General features: G+C 40.0%; 1 protein-coding gene across 9 annotated transcripts in view; it reads left to right on the top strand.

The window, feature by feature from the left end:
- The first annotated feature begins 3,499 nt into the window (after positions 1–3,499).
- The window catches only part of BCLAF3 (BCLAF1 and THRAP3 family member 3), a 67,203-nt gene continuing 42,916 nt past the window's right edge, over positions 3,500–27,786 (top strand). For 4 of the 9 annotated variants that reach the window (XM_068533981.1, XM_068533977.1, XM_068533980.1 and 1 more), the window contains exon 1: positions 3,500–3,600. The gene's annotated coding sequence lies outside the window, so the exon portion shown is untranslated. Of the gene's footprint in view, positions 3,601–3,739; positions 4,031–4,073; positions 4,435–5,782; positions 5,956–27,786 lie in introns of those variants that run through there. The other 5 variants (XM_068533974.1, XM_068533973.1, XM_068533972.1 and 2 more) reach the window with 5 other exon arrangements.

Genomic DNA, 27,786 nt, shown 5'->3' with positions numbered 1-27,786 from the left:
GGTAAAGAAAGGACAGCGTCCACAAAAAAGTGCCTGTATCATGGGATGGAAGAAAAAGAGGAGGAATCAGGGCCAGCTAAGCATTATACATCAAATTTCACTGACAGTATTAAGCAGCATAGCCAAAGTCAGATACTTAAGGAAAGAGAAAATTCACCTGGTCTGTCAGTCCTGGGTTATAAGCACTAATGTAGATGCTGAAGCCATGACCAACATAATACAAACCATCTAGACAAAAACTATGAGAAAAATCTGGGCCAACAGCATTGTCAAGGGATGAGAAAGCTATTTGTCCTACTTCTTCCTAATTATCTTATTCTCACATCAGCATTTAAAAAAGAAAGCTATACAGAAGGATGGCTGGAGATACATATCAGGGCAGCTGGCAGGTTTCCCCAGAAAACAGTGTCCCTCCAAAAAATGACAATGACAATAGGCACTTTATCTAAGTCTGTATCAAAGCCTGATATTCATTCTCTCTCCCTCTCTCTCTCTCTTGCTCTCTTTTAATATGACTTCTTTTTTTCTGGTTTAAGAATTAGTAGTTTAAAAACTACTCAATTTTATCAAGTCTCTATGTCCATCTTCTGGTTTACAGGAAATACAAGCCATAGAGAAGTGGTTCTCAAACTTGAGCGTGCTTCAGAATCTCCTGGAGGGCTTGTTGAAACTATGCTGGGCCCCACCCCCAGAATTTCTGATTCAGCTTTAAAGCAGAAGGTTTAAGATCCAATGTATGGTCCCACTCTTGCTCCTTTTATTCTGGTATGACACCAGTAATGTCTCAGATAGCATCAGTTTCTTCACCCTGGGTCCCAGACAGAAGAACCAAAGCTGACCCATGATGGACTTGAAATATAAGTGAAAAATAAACATTCGTTGCTATAACCCACTGAGATTTGGGGTTTGTTATCATAGCGTAATTTATTCTTACTAATATAGAGCCCTTATATTAAGCATACTTGGCATTCTAGAGCAGGTTTGGCTTTGCATGAAAATCAAAGAAAAAATAAATGGAAAGGCAGATAATATTTCATTTCTCTTAGGCTTGTTCTGCCTATGTATGTGTGTGTGCTATTCATATACACAATCAAGAGCTATGAAACCTTATGCAAACTACTTAACCTCTGCCCACAGAACCAGCATATAGGGCGAGGGCCATCTCCTTGTGCTTATTATTAACCAGTAATAAGTCTGAACAAAAATCACCTTGTTCAAAGATGAATCAAAAGAATATATTGATATATATATGTGTATTTTGTATACTTCATTATATATGTGTGTGTGTGTGTGTGTGTGTGTGTATATATATATATATATATATATATATATATATATATATATATATTTGTGAAATATAAAACCTAATCGTGGAAGAGAAAGAAGAGCATACTTATGAAAATGACTGACTACGGAATCCAAAAGAGGAATTTTATGACCAGTTTACCATCCTTTTGCAAGAAGATAGGCCTTCTATAAAACTAGAACAGAAATTCATAAGGAAATGAAAGGGTGAGATGGAAAGTCAATAGGATGAGTTGAAAGAGAAGGATGGGGTGGGGGGGAGAGAAGGAAATGACGGAAGGAAACAAAATTAGCAATAATAGAAATTGAGTAAAAACAGAGGCAGAAATAATGCTTTTGGAAATCTTATCGGTAACATTGAAAGCAGATTGGAGGTCTACCAGAATGCTGAAAAACGGTAAACAGATGAAAACGATAAAACAGACGTTTACCACAAATAATTGCTCTTCCTAAAAGAGAGACCAGAACAAATGGAGCAGAAACAATTCTTGAAAGTAGAATGGAAGAAAACCTTCCTGAACTGAAGCAGATTAAAAGGTCTCACACCTTTTAACCAGACAGAAGGGATAATATGTGCAATGGAGTATTCATCTTAAACAGCAAACATTTCAGTATAGCCAGGGCATTGAGCACAAAGAGGAGAGAAGTTAGAGAGGTAAGTATGAACCAGATAGTGAAAGGCCTCATATACTATGCTGGGGAATTTCTCTCTGCAAAACAGGAAGCAAAAATCATGTATGAAGAGAGGGAAATGATCACTGGTATGGGGCTTAAAGAGAGTGGTAAGGGTTAGTAACAACAATTACTGGAAATGAGAGTGGTCACATAAAAGGATTTCTAAGAGGCACCAAGGCTGTCCACTGTGGTGAGTCTCCATAAATTTGTAGTGGTATCGTTCTGTTATAGTTGTGTGGCTTTTTCCTCCCAAGTAGTGCTTGGAAACATAGACGTGGGGATGGAAAATGCAGATAACTGGAGTGTTTCAAGGTGGTGGTTTGATGTTGGGACGTATCAAAGGGCAATTCAAGGGGCTCTGCTTACAAGAGTGGTTGAAGTCAAAGGCCATGGGCTTCAGTCAGGTAGAAGGTTCAGGGGATGTGAGAGCTCTGTGGTTTTTGAAGACCAAGTATATTGGGACTAAGGGAGAGATAGGACTACAAGGATGAGGATTGAGTCCAAATAAATGGGGTTGGTAAACTTCAGGTTTTAGCTATGAAGCAGTATAAAGTGATGGATGTCTAGATTTTATAGAATGGGTACCTGGAAATGGGTGGATTAAGTAGAATAGAGGTAAAGTCATCTGGACCGAGGAAGTTAAGGAAACATGGCTTAGTCATGGGTGTTGGTTTCATCAGGATGATGGCAGTAATTCAGATGGGGAGGAAAACTAATGCAGTCAGTAGACGACAGTGACAAGGGAGGGTAGAAGGTCCACCAGATGGGGTGGACCCTGAAAGAGAAATCTTGCAAGGGGTAAAAAGAACATCAAAGTGTCAAGTGAGAAAGCTCCAAGAGTGAGGATATACTACCTTTGGGGTGCTGGATGGAGTGTAGGAGGAGAGAAATCAAAAGAGTAGGTAAAAATGAGTCAGTATTTTGAATTGCACGGTGGAGAGATGTTGGTACCATTAACCTATTCGGGAGGTACAGAGGAGAGGTTTTGTTTTCTGGGTACAAGCTTGATTTGAGGCCATGGGGAATAGTTAGAGATTGAGTAGGCAGGAGAGAGGCCACAGCCTTGCAGGTTCAGGTAGGCTGGCTCTGGAAGGGCTTTGAGGGACAAGCCAGGGGCTGGAAGGCTGAGGCTCATCTGCTCCGCTCATCTGCACAACGCTGGAAGGCCCACGGGACCAAGCTCCTGCCTCTGACTGAGGGGTGAACTCCGATCTCTGACCCTTAACCCTCAGGATCCATGGACCCAGTGTGTTCTTTCCTTCCCGGCGGGCGGGCGGCAGATGGCGCATGCGCCCTGGACAGAGAGGCAGAGGTGGGAACGGCCGGCGGAGGGCGCAGGCGCTCTGGCCGGAGCCTCCCGGGCGGGGCAACCCTCGCTGGGAAAGAGTTGAGAGCAGAGGTCGGTGGGAAAGCGGGCTCCGCGCTAGGCCGCGGGCAGTGGGCGTGGCTAGGACGGGGGGCGGGGCGAGGCGGTTCCGGAAGGAAGTGGTTCCGGGTCCCGCGGCCCAGTTGAGGGAGCTGCGGTGCGGCTCCTGTGGGAGGCGGCGGCCGTGTGAGGGGCGAGGCCTGAGGGGCCGGCGGCGGCGGCCGCGGCGGCGGCTGCGGGAACTTCCCGGACGGGTGAGCGGCCCTGGGGGGCGGGCGGCGCGAGGAGGTCCCGGCCTGCGGGGAGGGCGTGTCCGTCGCCTGGGAGGGGCGGTTCTTGGGTGGCGGGTGGGGCGGGGGGGAGGATGCGGAGGCCCAGCTCGGGATCCCGGGGGACTGCTCCCCTGCCCCTGTCTCTGGCCACCGGACCGGTGCCTTATTTTAGACGCGGCGACCCGGGCACCTGCTGCCGAGGCCCCCGATCCTCGCCCATTGTCCGCAGGCTTTGGTCCCCGGCGATTTGGAGCGTCTGTCATGGAGACGCGGGGAGGGCGGGGCGGTGTCCAGGGACGGTGCCCTTTTCCCAGAGGCGGCTCCGGACGCATCGCCTGCGGGACCCGAGCCGAGGAGCCCCCGCTTTGTCCTTCTTCGGAGGCTCTCCTGCCGCGCAGCGGCATCTTCTCCGGTAACGTCCAGAATGAGTAGTGAAGGCTGCTCTTTATCCTGCATTGTGAAGTAAAACTTGTCTTTTTAGAAACGTATACTGAATATTGGCGCATCTCCTGTGCTTCTTTAGGGTGTATTAGGAAACTGGGCCGGGCACTGTCAGGATTGTCCTGTCGGTAGGTCGGGAGGGAAAGAAATGTGAGAGAAACTTATCCTCCCAAATATTTTCCTGCCGAGGTGCTTTTCGAGCTGCCTCTTAGGTGACTGCTTTTCTTTTCTGGAACAAAGTAAAAACTACAGGTAGAAATCAAGAAAGTCTCTCAGACTTCTGGCCAGGCAACCTTTTTAACGTTTTTCTGTATGCGAACTGGTACGAATGAAAGACTGGAATTTGAAAAGAAAAGGTTTTGATGTGGATTCATGGTGAGTGCTTTATTTTTCAATGGTGTTTTAATGATAACGGTATAGAATGCTTTATTTTTTCATGTGGTATTTTTTAAAATGGCTGCTAAAATGTTCTTTTGAAAGCCCTGCCCTTGCACACCCTCCCCAGAAGCCTTTAAAATGTCTGATTAGAAACATTTAGTCATATTTATATACAAAATTTCTAAAATATGCAAAACCACAGTGAAGAAGGTGCACTCTTTCACCATTCAAGTAACCATTGTGAATATGGTTACACTGGGGATGCCCCTCCAGTCTTTTTCTATGCAGAGACGAATGCATGAATTTTTCTAAAGTGGATTCTTTTTGGTAACCGTTTTTTTTTTTTTTCCTGACTACATAGCATGCCATTATTTGGCTGCAGTAATTTATTTAGTCGGTTTTTTTATTCTCAGTTTTTCACTACTTAAACACATTGTTGGTGAATTGTAAAACCTGCACGTCCATGATTACTTCCTTAGTGTACATTCCTAGATGATAGAATTGTTGGGTTTTTTAATGTGAATTTCCCTCTGGAAAGGATGTGCTATTTTGCACTCCCACCAACAATCTGTGAGTGTCCTTTTCCCCACCCTAGCAAAAGGCAACATTTAAAGGATTTCTATAAGAACACTTTGGGGCCATTTATGTTCTTCTCCAACCAAGTACAGGTATCCTTCTCTGGCTATCACCTCTTTTTTTTTTTTTTTTTTTTTTTCCTTCTTAAATTTGTTGATGGCAATTTGGTTTCTCATCTTCTATTTCACCTTTACCAGTTTAGTAAAGAAGGGTTATCTAAGTGAGGCAAAGGCATTATAAAGCGAACAGATTTGAAGTCAGGACTTCCTTGAATTCCAGTATATCTGATTACCTTGAACATGTCACTTACCTTTTCTAAGGGACTATTTCCTCAACTCTGAATTAGAGATTATAGTGCCTTTGCCTTACCTTTCTTACAGGGTGATTTTAAGGGTCAAATGAGACATTTATGGAGAGTATATTTAAACATACTTTGTCTCATTGCTAATTATTGCCATCTTGTAAAAATTTCAGAGCACATAAGCATCTTGATTTTTTAATGTAAATTTCTGAATTCAAAAAGCTGTTCTGTGATACCCTTTGCCCCCACTCTTTCACCCCTTAAATTTGAAGTTTTATACTGCTGCCCTAGATTATATTGAAAATGATATCAGAGTTATGAAATTAGGTGAATGAATGAATCCACACATGTTGAAGGAGAAAATATTTAAAGGCACTATATATAAAGCTGAGAGGGACAGATAAAAAGCTAAATAAAACACAGTCCTTGGGATCATGATAAATAAAACATAGTCTTTGTGCCCTATAGGCTACAGAATATCCAGACAGCTAGGGAGCATAAAAGCTGCTTTCCAAATTTAGACGGCAATTTTAGATGTGATGCAGGATGTCAACTATTCTCAAGTGTACTAAAGTCCAATTCTGCTGACCGAGCATCTACGCAAATGACCAGGCAGTCTCTTCAGAGTCATCTTTATGAAGGTAGGAGTTGCAGGGTGGGGAAGTGTTTGTATTGGAGTCTGAGAACCTGGATGCTGATTTTAAGTCTTTCTCTTGGGGCAGGTTGGTTAACTTTTTTGAGGATTGGTTTCTTCACCTGTGAAATGGAGGTAATTCCAGCTTCCTCAAAGGCTTGTGAGGATTACAGGCTTGAGATAGTGTTTGCAAAACACTTAGTGAACTAGGAAGTACTGATACTCATGTGATCCTAATTAGCTAGTGAAGACTGAGCTTCTCTAGTAAAGAAACTAGGACTCTTCCAACTTTGTCTGGCTTGCCTCTAGCAGTCACTGGCACTCAGCAATGTTTGCCAAATTAACATAAAATGTGACCGCTGATAAAAATTCAGTCTGGACCTTTGAAGAAGGTAATATGTAAATGTGGAATATTGGGAGAGGTTGACTACATTATTTGGAGTTGATATTAGGAATCAAAGGAAACATTGAACTAATTGGACCTAGACTCATTCCTACTATGACTGTCATTCTACATTACGTCCCCAATGCCATGCACATAGTCTCTCCTTTCCAACATTAAACCTCTCCTCATCAACATTAAAATGGGAGCTCAAGTTGCTCCCATTTCAAAACCTCTTCCCTAGACCCCTATCACCCAGCTGCAAGCCAGTTTCTCTCCTCCTATGCCAGACAAACTTGTTAGAAGGTGTTGTTATTAATTGGCTTTCTCAGTTTCCTTACCTTCCACTTAGTCCTCAAGCCATGTGTTAACACTTTTCATTGCTTTTATTGGGTCTCTATGCAGCTGTTGCCATAAAAGTCTCCTTTCTTGAAACATCCTTCCATGCTCTGGGGTTCCCTCCTTCCTCAGAGGTGTTCTTTCTCAGTCTTCTTGGCTGGTTCATCTCCTTGAAAGGTTGATGTTTCTGTAGGCTTGATCCTTCTCGCGATATACCAGCTCTGGAATAATTTATAGAGTATTGAGGCAATCTGATGTTTGAAGGTTTGGTAGAATTCCCCTGTGAAACGATCTGGGCCTGATGCTTTTTTATGGGATATTTCCTTAATAACTTTCTCTGTTTCTTTTATGGAAGTTGGTCTGTTTAAGCTTTTTAATGTGGTCAGTTTTAGTAATCTCTATTTTTCTAACAAATTATCCCTTACATCTGGGCTTTTAAATTTATTGGATATAATCTCTTATGATTCAAAATTTTTCTTCTATTTCAATGGTTATTTCCCCTTTGCTCTTTCTTATTTTGTGTATTTGTGCTTTCTCTGTTTTTTCCTAGGCAAGTTATATAAGTTATTTAGTGGTTTATCCATTTTAATTTTTCCAAAAACTACAGAATTTTGAATTATTACTTAGATCTAGTTTTCTATTCTCTTCCTCTACTTTTGCTTTTATTGTTTCCTTCCTTGTGCTTTCTTTGTTATTTTTTAGTTTCTTTTTTTTTTTTTTTACCTTGGAAATAAATTTATTTACTTTTATTCTTTCATTTTTATTGATAAATGTGTTTAGTGCAATGAATTTTCCTTTGATCACTGCTTTAAGTGCATCCCATAGAATCTGATATGTAGTGCTTTTATTGTCATTATTTCTTTAAAAATTTACCTTAGAGTACCCAGGAGTTGTTTAATAAGAGGTTTTAAAATTTCTAGGTGGAATGTCTCTTTTTTGTTTTTATTAGTAAATTCTAGTTTTATTGCATTATGATCAGAGAGTATTGCTTGTAATAGTTCTATTATGTGGAGGTTACTGATGTTTTCTTTGTGACCGAATATATGATTATTTTTGGTGATGTGGTGTGGGCACTTCAGAAGAGTATTCTCTAGTATCAGAGAGTAGAGTTTGATAAATATCCTTAAGATTTACCCTGTTGATTATGCTGTTTAGATCTTCTATCTCATTTTTGGCTTACCTAATCTGTCTAATATACCACTGAGAGTGGTATATGAAAGTCTCCTATTATTAGTGTTTCTGTCTGTGTCTCCTTGCATCTGTTGTAGTTTTTGCTTCATAAAGGTGGTTGCAATGTTATATTCATGTAAATACGTGTATTTTTTTTTTAATACGTGTATTTTTATTTGTTCTCTTTTCATCGAGGATTGTGGCTTTTAGCATTAAAAAGTGTCTTTCTTTGGCATGATGAATGCTTTGGGGCTTGAATTGTGCTTTGCCTGATTCCAGGTTTGCCACCCCTGCTCTCTTTTTGTTTCCAGGTGCCTTGTATAATTTGGCCATCCTTTTATTTTTAACTTTTCACAATCACTTTGTTTTAGATATGTTTTTTATACAACTCCTTGTTTTGTGAGCCAAATTGTACCTGTTTATTTTAGTAGATGAGTTAATAAGCCCACCACATTTATTGTTAGGACTGATATATTTGGTCTATCGTAATATTTTATAATCATGTGTATTTTGTTATATTTGCTATTTCTTTTTGCTATGAGGTGTAGTTTTTGCTCTTTTATTTTAAAAAGAGGAAGGTTTTTATTTTTGTTCTAATGGTTAACCTTTGTACTTACACCTTTTAAAATGCCCTTACTCCCCTGTTTATTTAACCTGTTCTGTGTGTGAGAGAAATACATTTCATCCATGAAATCAAAGTAGAATAATGGTAGGCAACATTGGGGTTCTGTATCCACTTCCAGCTCCTCCCTACTGAGGAACTGGTGACAGCACCCAGCCGCTGTGGCTGGGAGAATAAGCCATGCCCTGCTCTCCTGAGGTCTGGCTTCCTCTGAACTGCTGACCGCCCTCTTGTTCTGTGGGCTCTAACTTGGTCCCGTTCTGTGCTGCCAGCGTGGCGTCTTTGTTGTAAGGGCTTTCGTGGGCAATTCTTTGCACTTGTAAATGCTGAACTCACATTTAGTATGGGATCTCTGTCAGTTGATTTTTTTTTTTTTTTTTTTGGTAACAGCTTTACTGAGATATAATTAACATACCACACAATTCACCCATTTAAAAGTCTACAATTCAGTGTTTTTTTAGTATATTCACAGAGTTGTGTAACCATCATCACAGTCTAGTGTTAGAACATATTCATCCCACCAAAAAGAAACCCTGTGCCCACTCCCCCCAATGCCCCCCTCCCCCCACCGCACCTAGGCAACCACCAATCTACTTTCTGTCTCTATGGATTTGCCTATTCTGGACCTTTCATATAAAGCAATCATACAATATGTGGTCTTTTGCGACTAGCTTCTTTCCCTTAGCATAATGATTTCAAGCTTCATCCCTGTTTGACTGTGTGTCAGTACTTCATTCCTTTTTATGGCCAGATATTTTTATGGCCAGATAATATTCCATTGTACAGGGATACTACATTTTGTTTATTCATTCATCTCTCAATGAACATTTGAATTGTTTCTACATTTTGGCTCTTGTGAATAATGCTGTTATGAGCATTTGTGTACAAGTTTTTATGCAGACATATATTTTTATTTCTTTTGGGTGTATACCTAGGATTTGAATTGCTGGGTCATATGGTAACTCTATGTTTAATTTCTTAAGGAACTGCCAGACTGTTTTCCTAAGTGGCTGCATCATTTCTTTTGAGTTTATTTTCCCTTGGGCACCTTGTAATTTATTCTTCACTTCTGAGATAATTTAGTCTTTTTCTCCCATTCTTTCCCCTTAGTTCGATTAATTTTTTTTTCTGTCATATCACTATGTTTTTTGGTATGTTTCTGTTCTTAGTTTTTAAATTTCTGATTCAAGGTGAGTTTTAAAAAATATGTATTCCTAAATGCTTTTGGATATATTTAATTCTGTTTAGAGTATACAGTTAGAGTTTTCTTCTGCTTCATGTTTTTTTGGGGAGGAATTTTCCTCAGTTGAGAAATTCTCTTTTTCCACTTTCTCGTAAACACATGGGGATCATCAGACTAAAATTTTTGCAAATCTAATGAGTATGAAATGGTATCTCCTTGTTTTAATTTTATCTTCCTAGTAGGTAGTGTTGAATGTCTTTTTGTATGTTTATTGGACAGTTATGTTTCCTCTTTGTTGAAAACTCTAAGGATAGAGTTGCCATTTATTGAGGTGGAACAGACCTTGGGAGGAGCAGATTTTGGAGGAAGGTCAGGAGTTTGCTCTTGGACATGTTTACAGCATCCAATAGGCTTTTGGATGTGGAAGACGGCAACACAGAGGATAGGTGAGGGCTGGAGATGTCAATTTGGGGGTTGTTAGTATATAGAGAGTATTTAAAGCCATGAGACTGAAGGAAAGTGCAGACTGGGAAGAGAGTGTAGACAATGAGAAGTCAAAGACTAAAGTCACTATTTAGAGGAAGACTGTGTTCACTATTTAGGGGTCAGGCTGATGAGGGGGGAGGTGAGGAAAAACCAGCAAAGGAGACAGAAAGCATTGTTAGAGGTAGGAGGAAAACCAGGAAAGTGTAGTATTCTGGAATCCAAGTGAAGAAAATGTTTCTGGGAGGAAGGTGTGATTGACCATCAAGTGCTGCTGGTAGATCCAGGAGAAGGAGGGAAAATAGCCATTGGATTTAGTAACATGGATTTCGTTAGCGATCTTGACTGGAGCAGTTTGGTGGAGTGGAAAGGTAGATTGGTGAGGGGCCAAGTAGAATGGGAGGAGAAGAATGGGAGAGAATGACTGTGGTATACAGTCAGCCCTTTGAGGAATCTGGTTGTAAATGGAGAGAGAGGTAGTAGGGTGATGGGTGGGACCTAATGGAGAGGGGGAAGTGATGTCATGGAAGAAGAGGAGAATTGCTTTCAGCTGGGTGAGGGGATGTGTCCAGTTCTGTCCTGGTTGGGGTGGCCTTTTTTGACACCAGCATCCCCTTCAGCATCCTCCTGGGAGTGGATGCCCCTGCTGTCCAGTCATCTTTCCATGTTCAAGGGCACACAAATTCACTCACTGCCCCTACACAGTTCACTCCGAAGGAGGAGTATAAATGAATTTCTCTTTTGTAATTGACATCTCCTTCTCCCCAGTCACAAACCCTGCTGGTGTTTCTGCCTTTTTTTTTTTTTTTTCTCGCCCTCTCTGTCTTAAAGCTTCCTTTGATTAACTTTGCTAGTCACAAGTAAGTTAGTTTAAATCAGGGATCAGCAATCTTTTTTGTAAAGGACCAGATAGTAAATATTTTAGGCTTTGTGGGCCACATACAGTCTCTGTTGCATATTCTTCTTCTTTTTAAACAACACTTAAAAAATGTAAAAACCATCTTAGCTCAGACTCTAGGGTTTAAATTAACTCTCCTCTCTTATGCATTAAGCCCCTGAGCTACTACTGTTCATTACTAGCTGATGCACCCGAAAAGCAAATGCAAATAAAGTTAACTTTAAAAAAAAAAAAGCTTTATTGAGATATATTTTACAGGTTTAAAATGTACAATTCAGTGATTTTTGGTATGTTTGCAGAGTTGTGCAACCATCTCCATAATATCTGCTCTAATCTTACAGCACTTTCATCACCCCAAAGCTAACTTTTTTACAGCTTTGAGGTATAATTTATATGCAATAAAATTCACCCATTTTTGAGTGAATAGTTTGAATTTTTTTTTTGTTAGTCATCCATTTTATGCACATCAGTGTATACATGTCAATCCCAATCTCCCAATTCATCCCACCACAACCCCCACCCCCCGCCGCTTTCCCCCCTTGGTGTCCATACGTTTTTTTCTCTACATCGGTGTCTCAATTTCTGCTCTGAAAACCGGTTCATCTGTACCATTTTCTAGGTTCCACATATATGCGTTAATATACGATATTTGTTTTTCTCTTTCTGACTTACTTCACTCTGTATGACAGTCTCTAGATGGATCCACATCTCTACAAATGACCCAATTTCGTTCCTTTTTATGGCTGAGTAATATTCCATTGTATATATGTACCACATCTCCTATATCCATTCGTCTATTGATGGGCATTTAGGTTGCTTCCATGACCTGGCTATTGTAAATAGTGCTGCAATGGACATTGGGGTGCATGTGTCTTTTTGAATTATGGTTTTCTCTGGGTATATGCCCAGTAGTGGGATTGCTGGGTCATATAGTAATTCTATTTCTAGTTCTTTAAGGAACCTCCATACTGTTCTCCATAGTGGCTGTATCAATTTACGTTCCCACCAAGAGTGCAAGAGGGTTCCCTTTTCTCCACACCCTCTCCAGCATTTGTTGTTTGTAGATTTTCTGATGATGCCCATTCTAACTGGTGTGAGGTGATACCTCACTGTAGTTTTGATTTGCATTTCTCTAATAATTAGTGATGTTGAGCAGCTTTTCATGTGCTTCTTGGCCATCTGTATGTCTTCTTTGGAGAAATGTCTATTTAGGTCTTCTGCCCATTTTTGGATTGGGTTGTTTTTTTTTTTTAATATTGAGCTGCACGAGCTGTTTATATATTTTGCAGGTTAATCCTTTGTCCGTTGATTCATTTGTAAATATTTTCTCCCATTCTGAGGGTTGTCTTTTTGACTTATTTATGATTTCCTTTGCTGTGCAAAAGCTTGGAAGTTTCATTAGGTCCCATTTGTCTGTTTTTATTTCCATTACTCTAGGAGGTGGATCAAAAAAGATCTTGCTGTGATTTATGTCAAAGACTGTTCTTCCTATGTTTTCCTCTAAGAGTTTTATAGTGTCTGGTCTTACATTTAGGTCTCTAATCCATTTTGAGTTTATTTTTGTGTATGGTGTTGGAGAGTGTTCTAATTTCATTCTTTTACATGTAGCTGTCCAGTTTTCCCAGCACCACTTATTGAAGAGACTGTCTTTTCTCCATTGTATATCCTTGCCTCCTTTGTCATAGATTAGTTGACCACAGGTGCGTGGGTTTATCTCTGGGCTTTCTATCCTGTTCCATGGATCTATATGTCTGTTTTTGTGCCAGTACCGTATTGTCTGGATTACTGTAGCTTTGTAGTATAGTCTGAAGTCAGGGCGTCTGATTCCTCCAGCTCCTTTTTTCTACCTCAAGGCTGCTTTGGCTATTCGGCGTCTTTTGTGTCTCCATACAGATTTTAAGATTTTTTCTTCTAGTTCTGTAAAAAATGCCATTGGTAAGTTGATAGGGATTGCATTGAATCTGTAGATTGCTTTGGGTAGTATAGTCATTTTCACAATATTGATTCTTCCAATCCAAGAACATGGTATATCTCTCCATCTGTTGGTATCACCTTTAATTTCTTTCATCAGTGTCTTATAGTTTTCTGCATACAGGTCTTTTGTCTTCCTAGGTAGGTTTATTCCTAGGTATTTTGTTCTTTTTGTTGCAGTGGTAAGTGGGAGTGTTTCCTTAATGTCTCTTTCAGATTTTTCATCATTAGTGTATAGGAATGCAAGAGATTGCTGTACATTAATTTTGTATCCTTCAACTTTACCAAATTCATTGATTAGCTCTAGTAGTTTTCTGGTGGCATCTTTAGGATTCTCTGTGTATAGTATCATGTCATCTGTAAGCAGTGACAGTTTTACTTCTTCTTTTCCAATTTGGATTCCTTTTATTTCTTTTTCTTCTCTGATTGCCGTGGCTAGGACTTCCAAAACTATGTTGAATAATAGTGGTGAGAATGGACATCCTTGCCTTGTTCCTGATCTAAGAGGAAATGCTTTCAGTTTTTCACCATTGAGAATGATGTTTGCTGTGGGTGTGTCGTATATGGCCTTTATTATGTTGAAGTAGGTTCCCTCTATTCCCACTTTCTGGAGAGTTTTTATCATAAATGGGTGTTGAATTTTGTCACAAGCTTCTTCTGCATCAATTGAGATGATCATATGGTTTTTATTCTTCAATTTGTTAATATGGTGTATCACATTGATTGATTTGCGTATATTGAAGAATCCTTGCATCCCTGGGATAAATCCCACTTGATCGTGGTGTATGATCCTTTTAATGTGTTGTTAGATTCTGTTTGCTGGTATTTTGTTGAGGATTTTTACATCTACGTTCATCAGTGATATTGGTCTGTAATTTTCTTTTTTTTGTAGTGTCTTTGTCTGGTTTTGGTATCAGGGTGATGGTGGCCTCATAGAATGAGTTTGGGAGTATTCCTTCCTCCGCAGTTTTTTGGAAGGGTTTGAGAAGGATGGGTGTTAGCTCTTCTCTAAATGTTTGATAGAACTCACCTGTGAAGCCATCTGGTCCTGGACTTCTGTTTGTTGGAAGATCTTTAATCACAGTTTCAATTTCATTACTTGTGATTGGTCTGTTCATATGTTCTGTTTCTTCCCGGTTCAGTCTTGGAAGGTTATACCTTTCTAAGAATTTGTCCATTTCTTCCAGGTTGTCCATTTTATTGGCATAGAGTTGCTTGTAGTAGTCTCTTAGGATGCTTTGTATTTCTGTGGTGTCTGTTGTAACGTCTCCATTTTCGTTTCTCATTTTATTGATTTGAGTCCTCTCCCTCTTTTTCTTGATGAGTCTGGCTAATGGTTTATCAATTTTGTTTATCTTTTCAAAGAACCAGCTTTTAGTTTTATTGATCTTTGCTATTGTTTTCTTTGTTTCTATTTCATTTATTTCTGCTCTGATCTTTATGATTTCTTTCCTTCTGCTAACTTTGGGTTTTGTTTGTTCTTCTTTCTCTAGTTCCTTTAAGTGTAAGGTTAGATTGTTTACTTGAGATTTTTCTTGTTTCTTGAGGTAGGCTCGTATAGCTATAAACTTCCGTCTTAGAACTGCTTTTGCTGCATCCCATAGGTTTTGGATCTTCGTGTTTTCATTGTCTTTTGTCTCTAGGTATTTTTTGATTTCCTCTTTGATTTCTTCAGTGATCTCTTGGTTATTTAGTAACGTATTGTTTAGCCTCCATGTGTTTTGTGTGTTTTACGTATTTTTCCCTGTAATTGATTTCTAATCTCATGATTTCAATTTTCTTAAATTTACTGAGGCTTGATTTGTGACCCTAGATGTGAGCTATCCTGGAGAATGTTCCGTGCGCACTTGAGAAGAAAGTGTAATCTGCTGTTTTTGGATGGAATGTCCTATAAATATCAATTAAATCTGTCTGGTCTACTGTGTCATTTAAAGCTTGTGTTTCCATATTGATTTTCTGTTTGGATGATCTGTCCATTGGTGTAAGTGAGGTGTTAAAGTCCCCCACTGTTATTGTGTTCCTGTCGATTTCCTCTTTTAGAGCTGTTAGCCGTTGCCTTATGTATTGAAGTGCTCCTATGTTGGGTGCATATATATTTATAATTGTTATATCTTCTTCTTGGATTGATCCCTTGATCATTAGGTAGTGTCCTTCCTTGTCTCTTGTAACATTCTTTATTTCAAAGTCTATTTCATCTGATAGGAGTACTGCTACTCCAGCTTTCTTCTGATTTCCATTTGCATGGAATATCTTTTTCCATCCCCTCACTTTCAGTCTGTATGTGTCCCTAGGTCTGAAGTGGGTCTCTTGTAGACAGCATATATATGGGTGTTGTTTTTGCATCCATTCAGCAAGCTTGTGTCTTTTGGTTGGAGCACTTAATCCATTCACATTTAAGGTAGTTATCGATATGTATGTTCCTATGACCATTTTCTTAATTGTTTTGGGTTTGTTTGTTTTTTTGTTTTTTAACATCTTTATTGGAGTATAATTGCTTTACAATGGTGTGTTAGTTTCTGCTTTATAACAGAGTGAATCAGTTATACATATACATATGTTCCCATATCTCTTCCCGCTTGTGTCTCCCTCCCTCCCACCTTCCCTATCCCACCCTTCTAGGTGGTCACAAACCACCGAGCTGATCTCCCTGTGCTATGCGGCTGCTTCCCACTAGCTATCTATTTTACGTTTGGTAGTGTTTATATGTCCATGCCACTCTCTCACTTTGTCACAGCTTACCCTTCCCCCTCCCTATATTGTCAAGTCCATTCTCTAGTAGGTCTGTGTCTTTATTCCCGTCTTGCCACTAGGTTCTTCATGACCTTTTTTTTTTTTTCCTTAGATTCCGTATATATGTGTTAGCATACGGTATTTGTTTTTATCTTTATGACTTACTTCACTCTGTATGACAGACGCTAACTCCATCCACCTCACTACAAATAACTCAATTTCGTTTCCTTTTATGGCTGACTAATATTCCAATATATATATGTGCCACATCTTCTTTATCCATTCATCTGTCGATGGACACTTAGGTTGCTTCCAGGTCCTGGCTATTGTAAATAGAGCTGCAATGAACATTTTGGTACATGACTCTTTTTGAATTATGGTTTTCTCAGGGTATATGCCCAGTAGTGGGATTGCTGGGTCATCTGGTAGTTGTATTTTTAGTTTTTTAAGGAACCTCCATACTGTTCTCCATAGTGGCTGTATCAGTTTACATTCCCGCCAACAGTGCAAGAGTGTTCCCTTTTCTCCACACCCTCTCCAGCATTTATTGTTTCTCGATTTTTTGATGATGGCCATTCTAACTGGTGTGAGATGATACCTCATTGTAGTTTTGATTTGCATTTCTCTAATGATTAATGATGTTGAGCATTCTTTCATGTGTTTGTTGGCAAACACATGTAAAGCTTTTGATTTCTCCATCGAATCTGAATGAGATCCTTGCCGGCTAGAGTAATCTTGGTTGTAGGTTCTTGCCTTTCATCACTTTAAGTATATCATGCCAGTCCCTTCTGGCTTGTAGAGTTTCTGCTGAGAAATCAGCTGTTAACCTTATGGGAGTTCCCTTGTATGTTATTTGTCGTTTTTCCCTTGCTGCTTTCCATAATTTTTCTTTGTCTTTGATTTTTGCCAAATTGATTACTATGTGTCTCGGCGTGTTTCTCCTTGGGTTTATTCTGTATGGGACTCTCTGCGCTTCCTGGACTTGGGTGGCTATTTCCTTTCCCGTGTTAGGGACGTTTTTGACTCTGATCTCTCCAGCTCTTTTCTCGGGTCCTTTCCCTCTCTTCTCCTTCTGGGACCCCTATAATGCGAATGTTGTTGCGTTTAATGTTGTCCCCGAGGTCTCTTAGGCTGTCTTCATTTCTTTTCATTCTTTTTTCTTTATTCTGTTCCGCAGCAGTGAATTCCACCATTCTGTCTTCCAGGTCACTTATCCGTTCTTCTGCCTCAGTTATTCTGCTATTGATTCCTTCTAGTGTAGTTTTCATTTCAGTTATTGTATTGGTCATCTCTGTTTGTTTGTTCTTTAATTTTTCTAGATCTTTGTTAAACATTTCTCACATCTTCTGGATCTTTGCCTCCATTCTTTTTCCGAGGTCCTGGAGCATCTTCACTATCATTATTCTGAGTTCTTTTTCTGGAAGATTGCCTACCTCCATTTCATTTAGTTGTTTTTCTGGGGTTTTATCTTGTTCCTTCATCTGGTACATAACCCTCTGCCTTTTCATCTTGTCTGTCTTTCTGTGAATGTGGTTTTTGTTCCACAGGCTGCAGGATTGTAGTTCTTGCTTCTGCTGTCTGCCCCGTGGTGGATGAGGCTATCTACTAGTTTGAATTTTAATAAAGCTAATTTTAATATTAGCAGAGGAAAATATTCTAAGTAATACCTTTTTTCTCACATAACCAGTAAGTCTCACTTGTAAACATTTTCTCCCAAATGACCTACACCTTTCCCTTTAAATCAGTAGTTTTATAGTCCTAGAGCCAGCAGAATCCGCATCACCTGGGAACTTGCTAGAAGTGGGGCCCACCCCAGAAGAGAACCCAGCATTCTGTGTTGTAACCAGCCTTTCAGGTTATTTTGCAGTGCACTAAAGTTGGAGAACCACCACTCTAAGGTCTATCCCTGAGTGGAACTGCTGAGTCGTAGGATATGAGCGTGTTCAAGTTTAACGGGTACTGCCAACCCCTTCCAAAGTGGTTATAAATGTGTATACTCACCTCCTTAGCAGTGTACGAGAGTCCCCATCTTTCCACAGCCTCACCAACACTCTGGAATATGCAACTTCAGGGTTTTTTTGTTTGTTTGTTTTTTGTCATTCTGACAGGTGTGGCATGGTTATGATCTGAATTGGTATTTACTCAGTTACTATTGAGGTTGAACGTCTCAGATGTCCATAGGTCATTTGAGTTTTCTGTTCTGTGATGTGCTCTTTGGAGTCTTTTGCCTGTTGAAATAAATATAATTAAGTAAACAAATAATCACAATGTATTGAAATAATTGCAGAATAAACTCAGAATTCCCAAGAAGAAAGAAACTCAGGGGGAAAGAAAGAAAGTCAAGGAAAGAATTTCAGGGAAGGTTATGGTCAAACAGTCCTAAAAGAATAGGGATTTGTCAGGCAGAGTGAGGGAAAGCCATCTATGTGATATGAACAGAACAGCCTGATCAGGGAAAAGCAAGTAGTTTGCTGTGGTGGACTAATAGGATATGTGGAGGAAAAGACATATATAAGGCTAGGAGAAAGGTAGGGAGTGACTAGATGTATGTATTTTAAATTTGTTTAATCTTTTACTGATTGTTGGGCATTTGGGTTATAACTAGTTTGGGTGGATTTTTTTCTTTCCTGTTATAAATGAAGCTTATATAAACATCTTAGTATATATAGCTGCTTTTTTCTTTTAAATTATTACCTTAGAATAATACATTTAAACTGAAATTATTAGTTTAAAAGAAAGTAGGCATGATTAGTTTCATGATTTCTTACATATTCCAAGGTTACCTATCATTAGGGATAGGCAAATCAAAACTGTGGTGAGGAACCACTTCACTCCCACTAGGATGGCTATAATCAAAGAGACAGACAATAACAAATGTTAGTGGGGATGTGGAAAAATTGGAACCTTCATACATTGCTGGTGGGAATGTAAAATGATGTAGCTGCTTTGGAAAAGTTTGGCAGTCTCCCAAGAAGTTAAACACAGAGTTATTGTATGACCCAGCATTTCTACTCCTAGGTTTATACCCAAGAGAAACGAAAAACTGTGTCTACACAAAAAGTTGTACACAAATGTTCATAGCAGCATTATTCATAATAACCAAAAAAATAGAAACAACCCAAATGTCCATTGAGAGATCAATGAATCTTAAAATGTCGTGTACCCATACAATGGAATATTATTCAGCCGTAAAAAGGATGAAATACTGATATATGGTAAAACCCTTGAAAACATTATGCTAAGGGAAAGAAGCCAGTCACAAAGAATCACATATTTGTATGATTCCGTTTATATGAAAGGTAAAGAGTAAGTAAATACATAGGAACCGAAAGTAGATTACTGGTTCTCAGCGGCTAATCTAAGGAGGAGAGGAATGGGGAGTGACTGCTAATGGGGTTTCTTTTAGAGGGGATGAAAATGTTCCAAAATTAGATTGTGGTGATGGTTATGCATCCCTGTTAATATAGTAAAAAACATTGAACTGTACACTTAAATAGGTGAATTGTACGGTATGTGAATTGTATATCAGTAAGTGTTTTGCAAAAAATAAAATGGATAAAAAAATTACCCTCTGGGAAAGATATACTTTTTCATCATCACCAACAGTATTTGGTGTCTCCCCCACAACCTTTGGGTTTATTATATTTGTTCAATTTAATAGGTATATACCCAAAGCTTCTTTAATTAAATTATAAGATCCCTCAGTAGAATGTAAGCTCCAGGAGGGCAGGAAGTTTTTCCTGTTTCTCTTCCCTGCTGTCTCCCCAGAACAGTGCCTGCCAAATAATAGGTACTCAGTAACATTTGTTAAATGAATACTTTTTTTTTTTAACATTTTTATTGGAGTATGATTGCTTTACAATGGTGTGTTAGTTTCTGCTTTATAATGAAGTGAATCAGTTATACATATACATATATCCCCATATCTCTTCCCTCTTGCATCTCCCTCCCTCCCACCCTCCCTATCCCACCCTTCTAGCTGGTCACAAAGCACCGAGCTGATCTCCCTGTGCTATGCAGCTGCTTCCCACTAGCTATCTATTTTACATTTGGTAGTGTATATATGTCCATGTGTCTTCCCTGTGTCCTCAAGTCCATTTTCTAGTAGGTCTGCGTCTTTATTCCCGTCTTGCCCCTAGGTTCTTCAGGACCTTTTTTTTGTTTTTTTTTTAGATTCCATATATATGTGTTAGCATACGGTATTTGTTTTTCTCTTTCTGACTTACTTCACTCTGTATGACAGACTCTAGGTCCATCCACCTCACTACAAATAACTCAATTTCTTTCCTTTTTATTGCTGAGTAACATTCCATTGTATATATGTGCCACATCTTCTTTATCCATTCATCTGTCGATGGACACTTAGGTTGCTTCCATGTCCTAGCTATTGTAAATAGAGCTGCAATGAACATTTTTATATTTGTAGTTACTAAGAAAACACTTTGCCCTTTAGTGTCTTAATTTCATAGTACATCTGACCTAATTGTTCTTCCTAGCCTCACATTCTTTTTGGAAAGAAGCAGTGTATAACTAAATGAATTGAATTGAATGTACTTCTGGTGAGTGATCTAGTTCAAGTCGTTTGATCTTATATACTATTACTTCCTTCTGAAATTTATTATAACAGTAGTTTGCAAATGTTTGACTATGAGGAATCCCTTTTCAAACCAATGTCCACATAGTTATACTTTTTGTATCAGTCAGTGGAAAAACTACATAGTGACAAGAAGCCATTTATATTTTAACAGTGGCCATAGTATCTTCAGAAATTTGCAAAATAGAGGTTCTAATATATGAGACATACACTTATTCATTCTGTAGTCTGTGTATGGTGGCTGTATGTATTATTCATGGGCCCGTGGCAGTAATTTTGAAAGCCATCAGGGGTTTGGAGCCAGTAAGTTGGGCACTACTTAATTATAGTATCAAAACTGAGCAAGAGGTGGTCGGAGAAGATGGCGGAGAGATCACCTTCCTCCCCACAGATACATCAGAAATACATCTACACGTGGAACTTCTCCTATAGAACACCCACTGAACGCTGGCAGAAGACCTCAGACCTCCAAAAAGGCAAGAAACTCCCCACGTACCTGGGTAGGGCAAAAGAAGAAAGAAAAAACAGAGACAAAAGAATAGGGACGAGACCTGCACCAGTGGGAGGGAGCTGTGAAGGAGGAAAGGTTTCCACATACTAGGAGGCCCCTTCGCGGGCGGAGACTGCGGGTGGCGGAGGGGGGAAGCTTCGGAGCCACGGAGGAGAGCGCAGCAACTGGTGCGGAGGGCAAAGCGGAGAGATTCCCGCACAGAGGATCGGTGCCGACCAGCACTCACCAGCCCGAGAGGCTTGTCTGCTCACCCACCGGGGCAGGCGGGGGCTGGGAGCTGAGGCTCGGGCTTCGGTCGGATCGCAGGGAAAGGGCTGGGGTTGGCAGCGTAAACACAGCCTGAAGGGGTTAGTGCACCACGGCTAGCCGGGAGGCAGTCCGGGGAAAAAGTCTGGACCTGCCGAAGAGGCAGGAGATTTTTTCTTCCCTCTTTGTTTCCTGGTGTGCGAGGAGAGGGGATTAAGAGTGCTGCTTAAAGGAGCTCCAGAGACGGGCGCGAGCCGCGGCTATCAGCGCGGACACCAGAGACGGGCATGAGACGCTAAGGCTGCTGCTGCTGCCACCAAGAAGCCTGTGTGCGAGCACAGGTCACTCTCCACACCTCCCCTCCTGGAGCCTGTGCAGCCCGCCACTGCCAGGCTCCCGTGATCCAGGGACAAATTCCCCGGGAGAACACACAGCGCACCTCAGGCTGCTGCAACGTCATGCCGGCCTCTGCCGCCGCAGGCTCGCCCCACATCCGTACCCCTCCCTCCCCCCGGCCTGAGGGAGCCAGAGCCCCCGAATCAGCTGCTCCTTTAACCCTGTCCTGTCTGAGCGAAGAACAGACGCCTCAGGCGACCTACACGCAGAGGCGGGGCCAAATCCAAAGCTGAACCCCGGGAGCTGTGCGAACAAGGAAGAGAAAGGGAAATCCCTCCCAGCAGCCTCAGGAGCAGCGGATTAAATCTCCACAGTCAACTTGATGTACCCTGCATCTGTGGAATACCTGAATAGACAACGAATCATCCCAAATTGAGGAGGTGGACTTTGGGAGCAAGATATATTATTTTTTCCCCTTTTCCTCTTCTTGTGAGTGTGTATGTGTATGCTTCTGTGTGAGATTTTGTCTGTATAGCTTCGCTTTCACCATTTGCCCTAGGGTTCTGTCCATCCGTTTTTGTTTGTTTGTTTTTTAACTTTTTAAAAAGTTTTTTTCTTAATATTTTTTATTTTAGTAACTTTATTTTATTTTATCCTTTTTCTTTCTTTCTTTCTATTTTTTCTCCCTTTTATTCTGAGGCGTGTGGATGAAAGGCTCTTGGTGCTCCAGCCAGGAGTCAGTGCTGTGCCTCTGAGGTAGGAGAGCCAACTTCAGGACACTGGTCCACAAGAGACCTCCCAGCTCCACGTAATATCAAACGGCGAAAATCTCCCAGAGATCTCCATCTCAACACCAAGACCCAGCTTCACTCAACAACCAGCAAGCTACAGTGCTGGACACGCTATGCCAAACAACTAACAAGACAGGAACACAACCCCACCCATTAGCAGAGAGGCCGCCTAAAATCATAATAAGGCCAGAGACACTCCAAAACACACCACCAGACGTGGACCTGCCCACCAGAAAGACAAGATCCAGCTTCATCCACCAGAACACAGGCACTAGTCCCCTCCACCAGGAAGCCTACACAACCCACTGAACCAACCTTAGCTACTGGGGACAGACACCAAAAACAACAGGAACTACGAACCTGCAGCCTGCAAAAAGGAGACCCCAAACACAGTAAGATAAGCAAAATGAGAAGACAGAAAAACACACAGCAGATGAAGGAGCAAGGTAAAAACCCACCAGACCTAACAAATGAAGAGGAAATAGGCAATCTACCTGAAAAAGAATTCAGAATAATGATAGTAAAGATGATCCAAAATCTTGGAAATAGAATAGACAAAATGCAAGAAACATTTAACAAGGACCTAGAAGAACTAAAGAAGAAACAAGCAATGATGAACAACACAATAAATGAAATTAAAAATACTCTAGAAGGGATCAATAGCAGAATAACTGAGGCAGAAGAACGGATAAGTGACCTGGAAGATAAAAGAGTGGAAATAACTACTGCAGAGCAGAATAAAGAAAAAAGAATGAAAAGAACTGAGGACAGTCTCAGAGACCTCTGGGACAACATTAAATGCACCAACATTCGAATTATAGGGGTCCCAGAGGAAGAAGAGAAAAAGAAAGGGACTAAGAAAATATTTGAAGAGATGATAGCTGAAAACTTCCCTAATATGGGAAAGGAAATAGTTAATCAAGTCGAGGAAGCACAGAGAGTCCCATACAGGATAAATCCAAGGAGAAACACGCCAAGACACATATTAATCAAACTATCAAAAATTAAATACAAAGAAAACATATTAAAAGCAGCAAGGGAAAAACAACAAATAACACACCAGGGAATCCCCATAAGGTTAACATCTGATCTTTCAGCAGAAACGGTGCAAGCCAGAAGGGAGTGGCAGGACATATTTAAAGTGATGAAGGAGAAAAACCTACAACCAAGATTACTCTACCCAGCAAGGATCTCATTCAGATTTGATGGAGAAATTAAAACCTTTACAGACAAGCAAAAGCTGAGAGAGTTAAGCACCACCAAACCAGCTTTACAACAAATGCTAAAGGAACTTCTCTAGGCAAGAAACACAAGAGAAGGAAAAGACCTATAATAACAAACCCAAAACAATTAAGAAAATGGGAATAGGAACATACATATCAATAATTACCTTAAATGTAAATGGATTAAATGCTCCCACCAAAAGACACAGACTGGCTGAATGGATACAAAAGCAAGACCCGTATATATGCTGTCTACAAGAGACCCACTTCAGACCTAGGGACACATACACACTGAGAGTGAGGGGACGGAAAAAGATATTCCATGCAAATGGAAATCAAAAGAAAGCTGGAGTAGCAATTCTCATATCAGACAAAATAGACTTTAAAATAAAGACTATTACAAGAGACAAAGAAGGACACTACATAATGATCAAGGGATCGATCCAAGAAGAAGATATAACAATTGTAAATATTTATGCACCCAACATAGGAGCACCTCAATACATAAGGCAAATACTAACAGCCATAAAAGAGGAGATCAACAGTAACACAGTCATAGTAGGGGACTTTAACACCCCACTTTCACCAATGGACAGATCATCCAAAATGAAAATAAATAAGGAAGCACAAGCTTTAAATGATACATTAAACAAGATGGACTTAATTGATATTTATAGGACATTCCATCCAAAAACAACAGAATACACATTTTTCTCAAGTGCTCATGGAACATTCTCCAGGATAGATCATATCTTGGGTCAGAAATCAAGCCTTGGTAAATTTAAGAAAATTGAAATGGTATCAAGTATCTTTTCCGACCACAACGCTATGAGACTAGGTATCAATTACAGTAAAAGATCTGTAAAAAATACAAACACATGGAGGCTAAACAATACAGTACTTAATAACCAAGAGGTCACTGAAGGAGTCAAAGAGGAAATCAAAAAATACCTAGAAACAAATGACAATGGAGACACGATGACCCAAAACCTATGGGATGCAGCAAACGCAGTTGTAAGAGGGAAGTTTATAGCAATACAATCCTACCTTAAGAAACAGGAAACATCTCAAATAAACAACCTAACCTTGCACCTAAAGCAATTAGAGAAAGAAGAACCAAAAAAACCCCAAAGTTAGCAGAAGGAAAGAAATCATAAAGATCAGAGCAGAAATAAATGAAAAAGAAATGAAGGAAACGATAGCAAAGATCAATAAAACTAAAAGCTGGTTCTTTGAGAAGGTAAGCAAAATTGATAAACCATTAGCCAGACTCATCAAGAAAAACAGGGAGAAGACTCAAATCAATAGAATTAGAACTGAAAAAGGAGAAGTAACAACTGACACTGCAGAAATACAAAGGATCATGAGAGATTACTGCAAGCAACTCTATGCCAATAAAATGGACAACCTGGAAGAAATGGACAAAGTTTTACGAATGCACAACCTGCCGAGACTGAACCAGGAAGAAATAGAAAATATGAACAGGCCAATCACAAGCACTGAAATTGAAACTGTGATTAAAAATCTTCCAACAAACAAAAGCCCAGGACCAGATGGCTTCACAGGCGAATTCTATCAAACATTTAGAGAAGAGCTAATACCTATCCTTCTCAAACTCTTCCAAAATATAGCAGAGGGAGGAACACTCCCAAACTCACTCTACGAGGCCATCATCACCCTGATACCAAAACCAGACAAAGATGTCACAAAGAAAGAAAACTACAGGCCAATATCACTGATGAACATAGATGCAAAAATCCTCAACAAAATACTAGCAAACAGAATCCAACAGCATATTAAAAGGATCCTACACCATGATCAAACGGGGTTTATTCCAGGAATGCAAGGATTCTTCAATATATGCAAATCAATCAACGTGATACACCACATTAACAAATTGAAGGAGAAAAACCATATGATCATCTCAATAGATGCAGAGAAAGCTTTTGACAAAATTCAGTACCCATTTATGATAAAAACCCTACAGGAACTAGGCATAGAGGGAACTTTCCTCAACATAATAAAGGCCATATATGACAAACCCACAGCCAACATCGTCCTCAATGGTGAAAAACTGAAACCATTTCCACTAAGATCAGGAACAAGACAAGGTTGCCCACTCTCACCACTATTATTCAACATAGTTTTGGAAGTTTTGGCCACAGCAATCAGAGAAGAAAAAGAAATAAAAGGAATCCAAATCGGAAAAGAAGAAGTAAAGCTGTCACTGTTTGCAGATGACGTGATAATCTACGTAGAGAATCCTAAAGATGCTACCAGAAAACTACTAGAGCTAATCAATGAATTTGGTAAAGTAGCAGGATACAAAATGAATGCACAGAAATCTCTGGCATTCCTATATACTAATGATGAAAAATCTGAAAGTGAAATTAAGAAAACACTCCCGTTTAGCACTGCAACAAAAAGAATAAAATATCTAGGAATAAACCTACCTAAGGAGACAAAAGACCTGTATGCAGAAAATAATAAGACACGGATGAAAGAAATTAAGGATGATACAAATAAATGGAGAGATATACCATGTTCTTGGATTGGAAGAATCAACATTGTGAAAATGACTCTACTACCCAAAGCAATCTACAGATACAATGCAATCCCTATCAAACTACCACTGGCATTTTTCACAGAACTAGAACAAAAAATTTCACAATTTGTATGGAAACACAAAAGACCCCGAATGGCCAAAGCAATCTTGAGAACGAAAAATGGAGCTGGAGGAATCAGGCTCCCTGACTTCAGACTATATTACAAAGCTATAGTAATCAAGACAGTATGGTACTGGCACAAAAACAGAAATATAGATCAATGGAACAGGATAGAAATCCCAGAGATAAACCCACGCACATATGGTCACCTTATCTTTGATAAAGGAGGCAGGCATATACAGTGGAGAAAAGACAGCCTCTTCAATAAGTGGTGCTGGGAAAACTGGACAAGTACATGTAAAGGAATGAAATTAGAACATTCCCTAACACCATACACAAAAATAAACTCAAAATGGATTAAAGACCTAAATGTAAGGCCAGACACTATAAAACTCTTAGAGGAAAAACATAGGCAGAACACTCTATGACATAAATCACAGCAAGATCCTTTTTGACCCAGCTCCTAGAGAAGTGGAAATAAAAACAGAAGTAAACAAATGGGACCTAATGAAACTTAAAAGCCTTTGCGGGCTTCCCTGGTGGCGCAGTGGTTGAGAATCTGCCTGCCAATGCAGGGGACACGGGTTCGAGCCCTGGTCTGGGAAGATCCCACATGCCGCGGAGCAACTGGGCCCGTGAGCCACAATTACTGAGCCTGCGCGTCTGGAGCCTGTGCTCCGCAACAAGAGAGGCCGCGATAGTGAGAGGCCCGCGCACCGTGAGGAAGAGTGGCCCCCACTTGCCACAACTAGAAGAAAGCCCTCACACAGAAACGAAGACCCAACACAGCCATAAATAAATAAATAAATTTAAAAAAAAATCTTCAAGAAAAAAAAAAGCTTTTGCACAGCAAAGGAAACCATAAACAAGACCAAAAGACAACCCTCAGAATGGGAGAAAATATTTGCAAATGAAGCAGCTGACAAAGGATTAATCTCCAAGATTTACAAGCAGCTCATGCAGCTCAATAACAAAAAAACAAACAACCCAATCCAAAAATGGGCAGAAGACCTAAATAGACATTTCTCCAAAGAAGATATACAGATTGCCAACAGACACGTGAAAGAATGCTCAACATCATTAATCATTAGAGAAATGCAAATCAAAACTACAATGAGATATCATCTCACACCGGTCAGAATGGCCATCATCAAAAAATCGAGAAACAATAAATGCTGGAGAGGGTGTGGAGAAAAGGGAACCCTCTTGCACTGTTGGTGGGAATGTAAATTGATACAGCCACTCTGGAGAACAGTATGGAGGTTCCTTAGAAACCTAAAAATAGAACTACCATACGACCCAGCAATCCCACTACTGGGCATATACCCTGAGAAAACCATAATTCAAAAAGAGTCATGTGCCACAATGTTCATTGCAGCACTATTTACAATAGCTGTAAATATTAAATAACACTATTTACAACAGGACATGGATGCAACCTAAGTGTCCATCGACGGATGAATGGATAAAGAAGATGTGGCACATATATACAATGGAATATTACTCAGCCATAAAAAACGAAATTGAGATATTTGTAGTGAAGCGGATGGGCCTAGAGTCTGTCATACAGAGTGAAGTAAGTCAGAAAGAGGAAAACAAATACCGTATGCTAACACATATATATGGAATCTAAGAAAAAAAAATAGTCATGAAGAACCTAGGGGCAAGATGGGAATAAAGACACAGACCTGCT

The sequence above is a fragment of the Eschrichtius robustus genome, chromosome X (genome assembly GCF_028021215.1).
Source record: "Eschrichtius robustus isolate mEscRob2 chromosome X, mEscRob2.pri, whole genome shotgun sequence".
Classification (NCBI taxonomy): Eukaryota; Metazoa; Chordata; class Mammalia; order Artiodactyla; family Eschrichtiidae; genus Eschrichtius; species Eschrichtius robustus.
Note: the sequence above shows the minus strand (reverse complement) of the source record. Positions and strands in the feature narration are given on the sequence as shown.